The 16,540-nt window shown below is 32.7% G+C and overlaps 1 protein-coding gene across 2 annotated transcripts in view; it reads left to right on the top strand.

The window, feature by feature from the left end:
* The window catches only part of LOC123714057 (cadherin-99C), a 120,443-nt gene that overhangs the window by 44,661 nt on the left and 59,242 nt on the right, over positions 1-16,540 (top strand). For both annotated transcript variants that reach the window (XM_045668130.1, XM_045668131.1), the window contains one exon: positions 9,338-9,378. The gene's annotated coding sequence lies outside the window, so the exon portion shown is untranslated. The remainder of the gene's footprint in view (positions 1-9,337; positions 9,379-16,540) is intronic.

The following is a 16,540-nucleotide window of genomic DNA, read 5'->3' as shown; positions in this document are numbered from 1 at the left end:
TTACATAGTCTAATAAAGTCATAAATAGTATCAGTCCCGTTCTTCACTATCATTGATTGATACTGTCACAACTTGTACCATCTAACGGTATGCCGTCCATACATTTCTCGTTTACAAGTGGCTTTAATAAGTCTTGCTAGTTAATTGCTTCTACGTTTTATAAAGCTTTTAGTAAAACTACATTAACTTGTAATAAAAAAAACTTTGCCTCTCTGGCTATACATTTTTTTAAATCATTTGTTTAAGTATTTCTTTTCTCCCTGATCCTATGTGATCTGTCATATCACACAATAGTGTCGACAGGCGTTCTAGTGTTCTAATAACAAGAACATTTACAAATCACATTCATGTGAAAACTAAAGAAAAAAGAGAATTACTTGAAAGATTACTTCTTACTTTTTATCGTAATGTTTAATTATTATTTAATTAATATTTTTCTTACAAGGCATCATCGAATCTTTTATGCAAAATCGATGCCAAAGCCGGTTGACAATCGAGACCAACAGAAAGTTCCTTTATTAAAAGTAATGCAAAATCATTGACGAAATAATCGTAATGTAACACATTTGAACGGAAACATTCTACCGGACAGGTAGTCAATCTTTGTGATGTAGACGTGAGGGACCGGCAAGCCCACCCGGTGTGATTCCACCACAGTACCGCTATAAGCAATTACAAACTAGTTTTGATCAAATGAAATATAAATGCAAGAAAAAAATATGAAAAATACGAAATGCCTTGTTGGAACTACCCAACTTAGCTTTGCCCATCCGATTAGATTCTCATTCTTTCTGAGACCTTCACAAAGAAGTGCATTTCCGCTTCGGAAATAAAAGAAGGGGGAGGGGTGCAAGCCTGGTGAATCAAACTGAAAAATTGTATGCATTGCTATATATACACTAGTTAATGCAATGAAGACGTCATTACAATTCAATTTTGTAATACTGAAGTAATCTTGTTAATTGTAATTACGGTACAAAATCGATTTGGGAAGACTTCTCATCCCAGATCAAGGTAAGTTGTTTTTGTTGTAGAAATTAAATTTGTTAGGCAATATGTTAGTATATATATTTCAATTATTGTGTCGTTATACTACTCATCCTTAAATCTTTAGAAAAACCTGATCCATTACTAAGAAATTCTATTTTCACACATTCACCATTCAACCTGTCTCCTTAATCGTAATCAGCGATAAACGTGAGACGTAAAATTTCAAATATTACTAATGGATCGACTCCAGCGCTCACATAACATGGAAATAAATCTCTATATATCATTTAATTTGCATATACAGCCATCTGTCGGCTTATGTGCTATCGCTAGACTCTCGCCGATACAGGTGTGTCGTGACTGCTAAATATGAATGAAATCTTACGTAATTTGTTTTTATATGCGACGAGTTGACCCTAAAATGTGTGAAGTAAGAAATGAGTTAATGCAGAAGTTGATTAGTTATCTGGGATTACTTTAAAGGGCCCGGCGGGAGACGCCAACCTTTTTTAGTTAATAAAGTCCCTTATTAGGAATGGAGATTTTACGACATTCTCCTGCTGTCCAGATTCTCGGTCACAAATCTGCCTGATTCACGCAATCATTATGGTAGATTATGATAAATAGGTTATGAAAAAAGGTTTTAAGAGTAATATGCTGCTCTTCATTTTCAACAGCTTATGCTTGCCACATGCCTCCTCTAACGACTTTCAGACTTTACAACTGTAAACACAGCAAGAGAACCTCGAGTGTGTTGGACCCAATATAAACCCTTTTTAATGTTGTGTCGATTAACAGTTAAATATTTTTTTCTAAAGTTAATTTTATTTCAGTATTATTTATAATAAAGGTAGTCGATTACTTATAATAGTGGGGGCTTAAACGAAATATAAATTCCTAAACATGACTTGTATTTTAACCAATCACATTGCAGATTCTGTATTTGTTAATGTCAAATCTTATAGCTTTATTGCTTGTTCGAGTATCATTTGTAATGCAATTTGATGTATGGACTTGCAAAATGGGCCACTATGAAGTACTTCGATATTTAATCATATTGACTTTGGGCGTGGCTTTGATCGATTTTCTACCAGTCACCGTATTAAATGTAATAGAAAATAAATTATGAAATCTGAGTTTATAATTGCCAAACTTTGATAGATTTTTGTTTGTAAAACGATATGTATTTTTAAAACTCTCAAACTAAACAATTTTGCCATTACAATGCTTATGACAAGTTTTATACTAATTTGAATGCTGACACCTGCTCTGCTTCTCTGTAAACCCAAAATCGATGTAGATGTTTCCTTAGCGCTGATATCGCATACTCGTATTGCCTTCTACAGGATCTTAGTATTGTGATGGGGCCATTGTAATTACCTTGGTAGCCACACTGATTTTAAATACACAATTAAAGACGTTACAGACATTGTATTATAAACTAACGCGGTTGAAACCGTACTTTCTATTTAAGCCAAGTAAAATATCGTTCAGAAAGCTAATTTATTAGAAGATTGCTAAAAAGTTTTGATTTTTTGCAGCCAACGAGCTTTATAATTGAATGAAAAGACTAACCGTTTCAAAATCAATTAGGAAAAGAATTACGCTTTACGCGATTGCGCGGGAGTTGCTTCGTGCTATTGACCCACAACAGCTTTTTGTGCATATAACGGGCTGACACACTTCATTCCTTATTGACGTTTAACTTAATGGCTCTGAGGTACACCTATAGAATTACATTGATTTCGGCATAGAGTAAATAATCTTAAATAATTGCGTTTTGGTTCGATGCTTCAAATGTATTAAACGTATTGTTCAATTAAACTTTAAACAGTATTGCAGAAGAGTCGCGATTATAGCATTATAATTAATAATATAAGCATTCTATTTTTTATGTCTTCAACAGCTTCAAGATTTTGTTTATATTCTATCAAAAGTTATGGAACCAAAATATTGTCTGTTTATGTTAAAACTGTTATTCTTCATACTTAGGTAAGCTGTTACGGTAAGGACCTTACCGTACAACCGACAATTTCATACTAGAAAACAAAATAATATTAAAAAAACACCATTAATGCCATATAAGTGGAGGACTCATATAGAGTAAAATAAATATGCTTAACGTAATTTAATATTTAGTATCTTACTATACTTAACTACAGTATGTCTTCCAAGGGCTTCCTCTAAAGATTTTCAATTTCAGCATAACCACAACACAACCACATTGGATCCAGTTTTAGAGTGTCCTCCCATTTTTGCCTTTTCTGCCTTTTATTCGTTCCCATTTCGTGGGTCCATTTAGTATAATATAAAACAAATTTAAAATCAGCCTTTTTTGCGAGAAAGCTTTCTCTTACACGAATTAACTTCGATAGTAATATGCAGATGATATCAATAAAAAAATTAACAACGGTGGTCATAAAAGATTTCGAAAGGAAATATTAAAAAACAGTTATTCAATAACCAGTTGTAGACGTCGCGGCTCCACGATAGTCACGATAGCGGATAATTATTCATAAAATCGTTAAACTAACAAAGACACGAATTACGAGTAGGATTTCAACAGAATAATATACTCGTAAAATAGTACTCTTCTAGGTTAAGTAATTCTTAATACTTTGTTTACGGACTATGCTCCGAAAGTGGTATAAATGGTTACCTAGAATTAATATCTGACCTGGCAAATGTTGTTTTGCCTTATGAAGATGATTACAGTACAAATTTAGCTATTTAAAATTAGAGTTGGTGGTAGGAGACCGAAAGTTATGGTTTATGTGTATGTTAATGCCCATTCTTAAAAATGTTAAAGTGGGTCATCCTTATCACTTAGAGGTATACAAGTCTATGAACTATTCTAATTACAAACAATTTTTAAGAAATCAGTGCGGCCGTTTAAATTCTTAGTCTAAAATGTGGTGTGTCTCCATTTTGGTTTGATTTTCCTGATCCATTTTCCTATGGAATTCTCGTGTTTAATTTTAACCAACTTCAATAATCAGTCTAAAAAGTTATCAGTTTGATCTATATATCTATAAGATGTTCGTTTCGGAAGCCAAGACACATTTTGGGTCGCAGAACCAGCGAAGTTTCTGATATTGAGATTTGATTATACGAGTACGATGATCTTTAAGAACGCGTGCAAATTTCTTACAAACTCTCCTACCTGATCCTTTGATCAAAATCATACTCTTCAACTTAGACTCCTTCCAGGGTGATTAAAATATATTTAGTAGACTTGAGATACGACACGCAATTTTTCCTTCTCAAGTGACAGCTACTTGATTTCCGTTTAATATTTATTAATGTGGTGTACATACATATACATACCATATAATAATATACAATAATAGAGGAAATACTTCACCGCTGTCTATATAATGGGGATTAAATTTTATTCAACAGGTTGCAAATGGTCTATTTAGATTTGTAAATAAATCTTTTAAGCCCGATCAAAGATATTTACTTGCAATTAGCTTACCGTTGTTACCAATTGTAGTACAATTACTGCAAGATTCCTTATCATTAGGGTTCTATCACTAAGAGTTGACACAGAGCTTATTTATTTCTTAGCAACATTAGCGCACGATTCCCTTCCCTAAGCTGTTCACCAATGGTTTCTGGATATCAGTATGTGCACTGTACGGTTATAAAAAATCAACTCGTGCCAAGGACATAAAATATAGAATTAATGAAACAGACATTTCTGTGTCCACACTCATATTTTTTGACATTTATTTTACTTTTTGTTCATTATAACGGGACTAATAGCAAAATCATTTGCTATAGTCCCGTTAGGCTATATTTAGACGGCTGTTTAAAGAAAAATGTAGGGAACAGATCAAGAAATCTGAATGTAATGTCGATCTGATAGCGGATCTTCATGATCTTCATGAAGAACATTTCTTAAGATGTTACTTCTGTATTAGTAGTCCTTTTTTTCCGTCAGGAAATGCTTTTACGCATATCCCTACGGTATTTTACACCAGCAGGGATTATGTGGGATTCAGACTTAATAAACCCTACCCACTAAAACCTGACGGATGACTTCAGCTTGCCAAAGGGCGAAGGCAGGTTGTGCTGAGCCCTATCCTTACCCCCGCCAAACGCGTATGCCACAATACAACCATGACTCCTCTCACGCACAAATCTTCAAAATCTTAACTTAGGGCAGACGTGCGAATAAAATAATAAAATAAAATATATGCGTTAATAAAATAGAAAAAATGTGGAATGCCTTGGAGTCTTTTACCCGGAGTTGCATATAAATACAACATTTTGATTTTTATTGCTTACTTACTATGAAATAAAATAAAGCTATAATATAATTATCATTAATACAGTCCAGGGCACATTGGTGCAGCCATAGACGAATACACACGTCCATTAAGATTACATTTTGAAATTAATTTTAATATCGTATGCAGGAAGCAAATTTCACATTATCTTCAATACTTCACGCCTTTGCTATCTAATCGTTTACATGGAGCTGGAAGGCGGTTTATAATAAAGCTTAGAAAGGAACAAAGCTATTTATAATAGTCAAGTGAGGGCCGGCAATTTTGTATGTATGAAATTTCAGTAAGTTCGGCACAACATTTTTATGTCTGAGCGTCAAATTTATGTATCTGTTAATCTAATAGGCAAACAGGTGATAACGCACGAAGTCGACTTTTTGGGTATAAGTCAAGCCGGTTTCCTCACGATGATTCCTTCGCCGTTCGAGCGAATGTTGAATGCGCACTTAGAAGAAAGTCCATTGGTGCACAGCCGGGAAATGCACCTACGACATCAGGGATGAGAGTCGTACGCTCAATCCACTAGACCAACAGTGCTCTATTAGGGAACGAATCAAATTTTATGTATAAAGTGCAAATTTTAAATATTTTCTGAGGATGTTCTCTTTAATAAAAGAGACTGTTAATGTAGTCTCATTAATACTTTAAGCGCAAATACTAATTTAAGAAAATAACTATATTTTGTTTCGTTAAGAAATGGCATAAGCAATAAGACATTTAATATAAGCAGCTCAAGTAGTTTTTTATTTTATATAAGGGGGGCAAACGTGCCTGCGTGACTTTATACATCGCAGCTTTAAAATGGCTTAGACATAGACACCCGTTTTTAGTGGTTGCGTTGCCGGCCTTTGACGGAGAAGTCCATTAAAACTTTGAAGAATTTATGTAGGTAAAGTTTAGATTATTTTATCTCATTTCTTGCGCCAAAGCAATAAAAATCAATTCATGTGAATTTAGTTATAATAATATTTTTTAGTAAATGATACTTGTTAAATATTACCTCATACATTACACAATACAGTAGCCTTTTGTTCTTAACGTTTCGTGTTTACCCTCTATTTAAGCGTGCGATAAAATTATCGAGTTACGTAATAAGTTTTTACGACTAGACAGTAGACATTTTCCCAGGTACCGTTTAATCTAGCAGCTAAATAGTTTCATTGCACGCTACTAAACTTAAAATTGCCACTTAGCCCTTTTGTATGGGAAAGTGAAATGTTAGCTTTTTTATCGTAGATCCGTCACATTTACAGATTTTATTTGGGATAATACTGTTGAAATTCACAGAATTTAATAAGCGGAATAACGTTGATAAACTAATTTACAATTTTGTGTTGACCCTTGTCTATATATAACGATGCTAATATATATTCAGGAACTTCTCTTCGGCCTAAAAGTTCTTAACTCTTTGTAAACGAAAGCGGGAACGGGTTATACAGTCTTCTAACACGAAGATTGTTTTCACTTGTTCACTCTTCGCACGTGTTTGTTTCTCCACACAGCCTCTCAGTCCGGCATGTATGGACATCAACAATCATAGTTTAAACAATGTATGCAATGAATTATTCATTGTAGCCTTCAACACTCTAACTGTGAAAACTGTTAACAATGAAAGACTATTAAATTGTCTGTTTGCCAATTTCTGGTAGACTCTGAATCCGATGTTTTTTCATGGTATTAGAATCCTTAGCTATACCAAAATATTTTCCAAGCGCTGAATTTGCTAATAAAAGTCAGATTTCGACCTAAAACATATGCTCAAACATGTTGGAATATAAAAAGTTTTTAGTCTTCTATTCTGCAAAACTAAACTATGTATTTCGAATGCGATGCCTTTGCATACTATGTACCCAAGGTTGATTTGAGTTAGTTTTACTTTATTACAAGAAAGCCTAGATAATCCTATTAAACTTCCACTGACACCGCAGAGATGTTATCAATTAACTAATTAATTAATTAATTAATTGACATACAATTTTTTACTAACAAAACACTCACACAGATACACAAAATAACAATAATAAAAATAAATAAAAAGTTTTAATTTGTTTTTTTTTTAATGTTTTAAGTGTGTGATACGTGTGTGCATGGTTGTAATTAGCAACCTACTTATTTACATTTGAACTACTCGGCGAAAACTGTAAGGTTTTTTTATTAAATTGTATAAGACATAATGATTAAGCAATTCATACTAAAATTTTATAACTCACGTGTTATTAATCTTAAACTTACATTAACATATCATCTCTTCTAGTAATGGTTTGTCATTACCGTTTACATTTACATAAGCATTATGTTACTGACCCAAAGAGAAAATAGATTTTGCAATATACAGTTTATTGCTACTGGAATAAGGTTTATTTTGTTTAAGTGGTAGATTTTGCAAAATGTTTAAAGTTCATGCCAATGGTAAGTCGTCAGTCATCCAAGACTTCATTACAAAATGATTTTTCTTGTACGGGTTTGGAAAGGCGGTTATGTAAATTTTACTTTGATATTTATAAGTAATAACAATGATAGTGTCGCTAAAGAAGTTTGTATAGACACAAATCTTGGAATTAAAAGGAACACTTTCAATCGGGTTACAAAACATTGAAGGATAATTTGTAATTTTCTAACAATTCTTTGACCATATATTTCCAATACAATTATATTTGAAGCGAATTCTCGTATGTTGGTGGAAGTATTTACGAAATCGATCCAGTAGTTATTGAGTTTATAACAATAAATATAACGAAATAAATATTTATTGTATATAAATTTTTAAAAGGCCACGCATTTCCAAATCATCTCGCATTGAGAGTGTCCATGGGCGGTGTCACATAACAATGTGAGGCCCCTCTCCGTTTAAAATGTTCTAAATAAAAAAATCTATCCCTGTAAAATAAACGTTATAGTCGTTTTAGATAATGCATAATTAATTAACTTGACAAACGAAAACCGTTATTTAATGTAATTGTTTGTTTAAGCACGAACGTCTTTATAACGCTAATAATGAAATCACGATCCTGCGCAGCCCGGTGTAGAGTAACAAAGCACGAACGGACCTCACGTCACACATTCTTCAACGATAGCAGCTAATTTATCTTCAAAACGTCTGTTAAGGAATTTTCTTAGAAATGTAAATTTTTAAAGGCTTATTGAGATTTCCGTTTAGTAACACATTTAGTTTTGAGTGACGTACCATAATCCAATAGAGCATTGTAAATACATGTTAATTCAGTAATATTTTTTGTTAAAAGGCAACCTTTTTGTTCTTGTTCAAACGTGTTTCCAAGACACACACATTATGCGCTAACAGTGGTCATGTTACTAGCTTCTTCATACATATAAAATGAAAATTAATTCACAAAAAAATCCACACATTGTATTAAAATATTGCATTTATTAAGAGTTGTTTATAGGATTTATTTTAAACATTAATTTACATTGACATCTTACTTAGAACACTCTGCAATTGAACGATCTATTTGCATGTCTCGTCTTAATAAATTTAATTTAGACATTTCCAATTCGTCATTCACATTCTCGTTCATTCAACTCGCGCTTACGGACGTGATGTGTTTGAAGTTTTGTTACTTCTTTATCAAGCACAGATGTATTCATCTGAAATTGTAAAAACGTCGAAAGGAAATTACGACTGTGAATTTATTAATCTATAAATTATTTTCTATAGGCTAGGTATTCGTCTCATTTATCCCAGAATAATGTTGTCCCAATAAAATGTTGGGCCTTCATACACGAGCGTAGCAAAAAAAGCGCTGTGTGTTAACTGAATTTTGTACGCAAAGGAATTGAAAACTATATTTGTCTAAGCGGTTTAGAGTGCTTATTTTGCTAATAGAATTCAGATTCGGGATTAAAACATATTCCCAAACAGAAATTTTAGTCTTTTGTATTAACATATAATGTATATTTTTATGCGTTTACGAGTTCTTCAATTACATATGCAGTTAAATTATTTAAAGTATTGTACCATATAACTAGTTTTATAGATGCGTTGTAAAGATAAATTGATTTCCGGGTTGTTAATGTTCACTATTTGTTCGCAGATATGCCCAGGTTATGAGATGGAGCAATAAACGAGCCTCAGGTGAGCTTACTATGCAAATCTTAGCAAACATTTACGTCAAGTATATAATGAGTATATTCCGGAATTAATCGACAATCCATTATGGATGAAAGCTAGGTGTGGCGACGGTGAACTCAAAGCTGTAGGAATTAGTCTACGACCTACGCACGCCTGAATAGAGCTATTAAATTATTATGACACGCTTAACGATGATTTACAACTCTGAGATCCATTTAAGGATGTCCACGGAAGTGCTGAATACAAAAAGTTAATGATTTAGACTTTCGTATATAATTAATCAGCGAGCTTTTTGACGTGTTTTATATACAAACGAAAGCATTACTAACAAACACCCTTAGACACCTCATTTTAATATGATTCAATTAGAGATCTAATTCAAAAGTCGAAAGTAGGTAAGACTTTCAGATTACATTTAGAATGTTTTGAAATTCTTATTGGGTTAAATACTGTATAAACTATCACCTCTTTCATTAAGAAAATAGTTGAGAAATTACGAGTATGAATATTAGTAGTCCAAAACTAAATAATGAATCTCTTATCTGTGTTTATAAATATCAAGCAGTTATTAAAGTCTATTCAAGTGATTCGGTAAAAGTCCAAGCCACGAGTGTGTAGCAATTACACGGCAAATTTCCCTTTCGGAGATGGACATTCACGTTTCTAAACACGACAAAACGGGACAAGTTTCAAATTAGCCTTAGAAACTCTTTGTAGGTGGTGTAACAAATGCTGCCTTCGGGCTTACAATGCATCAATGGGTTGCGACAAGTTGTGCTCGCTTGGAATAAATATGAGCCGATGACAAAAGATTCTTGATCAATGTAACGTCTTGTTATAGATATGTAAAGTATAATGCAGAGACATTTCAATTTATTACTGCGATTTACACATTTATGTATATACTTGACTAATCTGTTAGATTATAAAGGCGTACCTATCTCGCATCCTCCTGCCTATATAGTCTATTTCAGTTACAGTTCCACTTCTGGCCTAGTCACCTGTAATTTTTTGACCCGTTTCAACTGCATTAATTCGGTAGTAGTGAGATGTTACTAAATTTAATTTGATTCTGTTTTGATGAACGCGTTTAAATAATTGTACTTAATAATTGTAAGTATGTTTATTAGCAATACTCTGTGATTATAATGAAGTTTATAATAACATGCGTTTTATTGAAAAATATTCAGCTATTAGGTCTTAACTATAAGAGTTTAATAAACCGCTTAAAATAATTTGGTGAGTTATGCTATATATAGGATAGAGTCTATATAGCAGACAATGCATATTCGCGCTCGAATTATCCTTTCCATTGCATAACTCATTCCAATTCCAACAATGAGTAAATGTTTCAGCTATCTTAAGCTATTAACTAACTAACTATCTAAGACCACACGTATTTGCACGCTATTCTCAAATCGCATTTAGTAAATCTTCCGCAGAACACGAACCTTTAGAACTAATAGGTTCGTTTACAATACTAATACTAAATGAAGGGTTTAACATTCTTTTGAGCTCTGGGACGCGAATTTTATACCAGCGTAGCTATCAGAGGTCGTTGGGGTAATGAACGTGACGATGGCATAAATATGAAAAATAACAGATGCAAGCTCCATTGGGAGTACAAACACAATTCAATCGTTAAATACAATATCAACAGAATACGAAAATTTTCATATTTTGAATTTAGAATTCACAATGTAATTAAAATATGTAAGTCAAAGTTTATAGTACCGCTATTGAACAGTGTACCCTCTTCTTGAAACACGAATAAAATAAAAAAAACTGGAACGTAAAGCTCACGATTACATTTTCTGGCCAAAGGTGTTACCTAGTTTAAGTGATAATGTGTTATTACACATTTTATTATATTATTCTATTACAAACTATTGAGTGCAAGGAGCAAAGAGAATTTATAATTGGTACGATAAATTGGATCTCGAAAATTGATTAACGAAGGTTGCGCTAACGCATATAAATTCTGGTTTTAATAGGATTTGGAAAATCCATAGTCAATAGAAACAATTGACTGACATTACGAGACTGAAACGAGTTTAATAGTCCTACTTTTACATATGCCTAACGCGAAATACAATATCAGATGCATACACAAAATGCATTTCTTTTATAAACAACAAGTTTTGAGATTATTTATTAAAGCGATATTTACGAAAAAAACTGATACTTTCTATTGATATTTTTTATTTGACAACTGTTTGTAGTCCAGTCGTAGTTCCTTAACCTGTCACAATGTCATGTCTTTATAGATAGTTGGCTAGTGTTTTACCCGCAACAGGAACTTGCTGACTGAGGTTTGTTCGCGAACGAATCACTACTACGAATTAAACTAATGAAACAATCATCTTGCATGTAATCTGAAATAAATTGTATTTTAAAAAATATCAGTTATTATATTTGAAGGTTATACTGTGGTAAGTTGGTATTTCACAGATCAGGAATTCGATTAAAATCTAGGTTGGTTTTTATCTTGAACAAGTGGAAAGTCTACATTGACCTTTACGACATTGCACAAGTTATCGAATCAAGTATAAGTCAAGTTGTATAATAAGTAATTACACATATTTTTTAGTTTACAAAGCGAGCAAAGAAAAGAAGAATCTATTAAAAAAAGCCTTTAGACAATTTAATAGATTAATAAGATTAGACATTTTAAATGAGACATATATTATATGTCTTTATTTTCAACCCCAAAACAATAGTATCCGGAATGCTTCTCGTACAAAAAAGTGCAAACTAATAAACATTAACGACCCCGCTACATAATTATCTTATATTATTTTCAAATATTAGTTTCTGATTGTGTTTGACTTGGCTTAATGTCCACCCTGAATGGGACACAAGGTGTCTACAGTGAGCCTCTATCAGGTTCGGTCTTGAGCTTCGCATTTCACCTCGCTTCAAGTCTTACCGGGTCTTGTGCAACTGTACTGTCAGGTTTGATTGGAAGAGCCACGCTTCCGCTTTCCTTGCAATCATGCGCTTGCTTAAGGATATCATTGGAATCTCTTCAGAGCGTATGGAATCACAATAGTGATTGTAGTTGTGTGCTTGTCTACTTTCCTGTACAAAAAAGGCAAAACATTCCAAAGTTATTATTCAACGAATAAAATGAACATTAAATCAACAAGTAACGTACAAAATACAAAGACATGAAATGTTTATTTATCGTTATACAGTTTCAAAAGGCAACCTGTTTGGTAAATATGGCGCTTAGCTACTTGTGGGTTCGATGCCCGTTTTGGGAACACGTACTAGTGTTTTTGTATTTTATTTGCCACGTACTGAATGATATCTCTTAAAATTATCTAGCTGATAGGACATCATTGTCTTAAAAGGATATTTCTTTTTAATACCGTTACTATACAGAATAGGCCCTAAGGAAATTTAATCTTATACAGTTTTATTAAAAATCGTAAGATTTGTTTCTTCATACAATTAGTAATAAAACATAGTTAAAAAAATATATACGTCAGTCAAAGACTTTAAGATATAAAATACTGTGTTATAAAAACGCTGGGTAAAGTTGTATGCAAACTTTATGACGGCGTGGATCTTAAGATAAGGCCTTGTTAAGTTATACATTCCTCAAATAATTATTTACATACGCGTAATGAACAGGACACCCTAGGGTGTCCTCGTACCAGTAGTACCACTGGTACTAGTACCAGTTTTATTTTAGTTCAAACTCTGAAGGTTGTATTCAGTACTGTAACAAAGCCGGCACAGTTGGCTAGTTACCTGTAATGATTAGAAGAACGGTGCAGACCCTTTAAATTCCAACGTGGTCCAGATAAGCATTTAACTGATCGTCCAGGGTACGAGAGCAAAATTATCGCTCACGTTTCACTACTGCTTTTGCGATGCAGCAATTTGTATGTTCCTTACAGGAAGTGGGAAATATTATTAAATGCCTGTTTATCGATGAAATCCTTTTTTTAAATTGGAGGTACGAAAACAAACTTTGTTTAGAAGTAATAGCTAGACTGTTTTTGGCTAATTGACCTATATAACATCTGTGATTCAGATTTGTGTTTTCCTGACTTTTTTTAGTGTAGGTAAAGTCTCCCCTGAAATTTTAAATATGTAGTGTCAATGTCAGTAATAAAATTGTGAAATATTTGTACGTGCATTCAGTAATTTATATATATATATCTGCTTGAGTATATAACAAAACAAACTTGAGTATTTCGATTGCTAAAAAAATATATATTACCTTTCATTGGTTTTGTGAATCAGTTGACCCAAGGCGTCTTACCTGCAGGTATTGGCTTTGATTGCAGATTAGAAAACTGTCCCGTTATGATCAATGAAACAGACATATTATATTAGTATTGTTTCTGGGTAATGCTCCAATTATTATACGAATTTATAAATAACTAATAACACGAATAGGCAACTGAATTCGTAAATGGTAAATTGTGATTGATTCAAACCGCAAACAATACTTATCTATAACTTTTACCAATTTAATCGATTCCGATCTATAACGCTGTATTATCAGTTGATACTGTTATTGTCTTTGAGGATAAACATAATAAATCTACAATAATAACCCTATTATATCTGTAGGCTCAGTAAATCTTATGTAATAACCCTATTATTCCCGATTCAGAGCAAAATCTTTCGCGATGTTAAATTTGTGATACCGAGAAACGTTATCTTTGAGTGTTATTTTCTGAATGAATGTTTTTAACTGTTTATTTACAAGTGCCAAAGTAGAAAATCGATGCATATTTTTAAATTTTAAATGAACGGAAAATGTTGACGAACAGTGCGCGGCTATTGTCTTATTACCTGTAAATGAAATAAATACATGTGGTGTATTATATATATATATATAAATGTGATATACAATATACCATAGGTTAAAATTAAGAGATACATGTATAAGAGTTAACTGCGTGGTCGATTTACAATCAAGTTAATACAGAGGTATTTAGAATAAAAAATTGTTTAGAATAAAAAATAATGGATCCAAGGGTGAAATTTAGAAACAAGAATTTATTATGTGGAATCTGTAACCAGCTGCCCACAGACACAATACAAACCAATTCGACTAATGGTCCTTTAGAAAAAAGCGTATCAATTCTTAAAAGGCAACACACTTGCGAGCCCTAGCAATGCGAGTATCCATGGGCAGCGGAGTTTAACATCAGATGAGCCTTCATTGATCTTTCTATAAAAGAAAACGTCCCGTAGGCCTAAAGCCAGTTCCAAAATCCAACATTAATATACGGGAATCAGTCTTTGTGTTACGTCACGTTCCTGTGTCATACCCTAAAACCAGTAAACCATACAGTTTTCGGCTTTGTTGATACAACAAGTCCAACTGTGTAAGTAACTCGGACATTGTCTCTGATTTTATAAAATTAGAAAACTAAGTGTAATAACAATTTATGTAATCGCAGAAATGCAATTCAGTGGTCAGAATGAAATTGTCTGTGAATTAGATCAATTAGTGGTTACACAGCTTACAAATCATTGTAACTGACATTTGTAATCCTAAAAAGGAATCTCTCCTTTTTTCTCTAGCAATTTCGTACATTATCCAACACTATTTTATTAAAACTAGATAGCTAAGGTATAGACCGTAACTAAAGCGTATAGCACAACTTCAGTGCAGGTACTATTCAGTGTTAATAATATGTACCATCCCAAGGCTTCAGCGCTCCTAATATTAATAACATTTACATATATTCACATATTACACAGAAATACATACAAACAGAGTACCAGCATTTATTAAACTAATCAGTGATAACATAAAAATACTTTTTTTATAGAACAGGGGGTGGGCAGGAAGCTCACCTGATGTTAAGTGATACCGCCGCCCATGGACACTTTCAAATCCAAAGGGCTTGCGAGTGCGTTGCCGGCCTTTTAAGAATTTTACGTCTTAAGGACCCTAAGTCGAATTGTTTCGGAAATACCTCCATAGGCAGCTAGTTCCACTTAAAAATCGCTCAGTTGTGGAACGACGGACATCAAGGTTGATAATTACAATTTATTTTTTCTTACAGCTCTAACTAAATTCTTATTAAAATTTAGATTTCATGTGTTTCATACAGTACACGTTATTTATTATGATTAACCTTTCAAAAAGCTATAACAAGCCTAATATATCCTAATATAAAGGCTTGCCTGGAAGAAATCGCTTGTTAGCGATAAAGCCGCCTGTTGCCTAATAACTTATGTAAACTACTTTCTTTTTTTTATTTGTATAATTATATATATTATGGTAACGAAGTATAAATAAATAAACAATCATGCCTTGACCGAAATATTTACCATTATTACCAAGTTCATAATTTTACAAAAACATACAAAAAGCGATAGAATTTTCTTTTGAACTTTAAACAGGAAATGCTGAGCTCCAAGTGGGTCAATGATTGTTGGTACTCGAGAGCTCATCCAGTTATATTGCAAGTTACCGTAACAAGTACCTCACTGTTCTATATAGTTTATGCGGCTTAGAATTCCCTTGGGTTGTTAGCTTTTGAATTTCGTTAAGAAGCGGTTGGTGAAGTTAAAGCAAGGTTTGTCGCGGTATTGTTATAGGTTTTATTTTCAAAATTATAGTATATTTCTAACTGTATCAGAACTTATGTATTATTCATATTATCTATATCTATCTAAATTTGTTAAATGTTTATTAATTATCTATTAGTATTAATATTTATATTAATAACCGTTGTAAAATTAAAAACATAATTATTACAAACAATTTGTTTTATGAAATATAATTTTTTTAGAGATGTTTAAATTCATATTGATTATTAAATTGCTGTATAGAACAATGCTATTAAGCAACTTTAAGCCGATCACGTTTTGGTAGCAAATGGAACACGGTAAAACCGACCTGTGTTAATGGTAATTTGACTTATCCGTAAAAGGTCCCTGACTAACAAAATGCTAATCAAAACTGCATCTAAGCGAATGGAAGATGCATTGCTTTCATATAACCCATGAACCGAGTAGGAAGAGATGCTTTGTCTAGTCTGGTAGGTAAAAATTAACAATGAAACTTCCCCTAATTGATCAAATCACATATATTCTGATACCTTAATAACAAACCTTACCTTAAAATAAACATGTACAATTTTATTATTCTATGCCAAAATAACCGACGATTTTATCGCTCGGA

Source organism: Pieris brassicae, chromosome 9 (assembly GCF_905147105.1).
Source record: "Pieris brassicae chromosome 9, ilPieBrab1.1, whole genome shotgun sequence".
Classification (NCBI taxonomy): domain Eukaryota; kingdom Metazoa; phylum Arthropoda; class Insecta; order Lepidoptera; family Pieridae; genus Pieris; species Pieris brassicae.
This window is presented reverse-complemented; position numbering and strand designations above follow the sequence as displayed.